Raw genomic sequence first — 1,149 nt, 5'->3', positions numbered from 1 at the left:
CGTGACACAGAGAAACTTTGTTTTCTCACAATACTCTTTACAAACTTCAACCTTGCTAACGAATGTAGAAATATGATAAAAGACTGCAATCCACATAATCAGAAGGTGATCCAGGACTTCACAATCCCTGACAAGCATTGGCGAATCTAGAGTCGAATCCGTCTTTATGGGTAGAACCAGGTAGTGCAAGTGAGGACTCTGGACTTGTATTTTGGAGAATGGTGGTACAATTTCCAGTTCGATCATCCAGATTTAGGTTCTCGGTGGTTCTCTCAAACCGCTTAAGGCAGATGCCTGACTGGTGGCTTTGAAAAGAACACAGTTGTTTTTATTTCCTATCATTCCTCACTCTGAGCTGTGCTCCGTATCCAATAACCTCGTCATCGACGGGACGTTAAATACTGTTCTTCCTTTCTCCCTTCTGCCGTTCTGTGTGGGAGGCCACAGTGTTCGACGTCAGCCTGAATAAGCAGGAGCTAGTAGGCAAATCTCAATCCGAAAATTAGTGGCAGAAAATGTTGTTCTCTACTCCTCTCTGTTCCCTGTTAATCTCCCCATTTCCTCATATGAGTCTACTTCTGCATTAACTCTGTCTGAAGTATTTCAGTATAGGTCTTCCTCTTGCTCTCTTGCCTTATATCATTACTCCCATTAATTAACCAGAAAACTATTGTGTCGGTATAGGTGGCCAGTTAATTGATCGTTTCTGTGGTGTTGATAGCAGAGGTCTGTTTTCACTTATTCCTCTACGAATTCGTCATTTCTGAACTTTGCTGTCCGTTAAATCTTTTCCATCGCCCTCCAGCAATACGTTTCAAATGCCTCCAGACGGCTAATATCGTTTGCGCCAATAGTCCACGTTTCCGAGCCATATAAGGCCAGGCTCCAGACAATGCACTTAATAAATATCATTTTGGTGTCTGCCTTTAGTTTCCTTGATACAAGCAGCGACGTTCTTCTTCTAATAGACTGCCTTTCCCTGAACAATTCTTTTATTAAGGTCGGCTGATCTTTTACTACATTATGTAATTTTAATTCCTACGTAGTTAACGAATTTACTTGTCTGATTGGATGTCATTAATTCAAATGTCCAACGTTGTGGGTGCACACCACAGTTTTGGTTGTGTTCGTCCTAATTTTCATGTGACG

This window comes from Schistocerca cancellata, chromosome 2 (genome assembly GCF_023864275.1).
Source record: "Schistocerca cancellata isolate TAMUIC-IGC-003103 chromosome 2, iqSchCanc2.1, whole genome shotgun sequence".
NCBI classification, from domain to species: domain Eukaryota; kingdom Metazoa; phylum Arthropoda; class Insecta; order Orthoptera; family Acrididae; genus Schistocerca; species Schistocerca cancellata.
The sequence above is the reverse complement of the archived record's forward strand: the minus strand, read 5'-3'. Positions refer to the sequence as shown.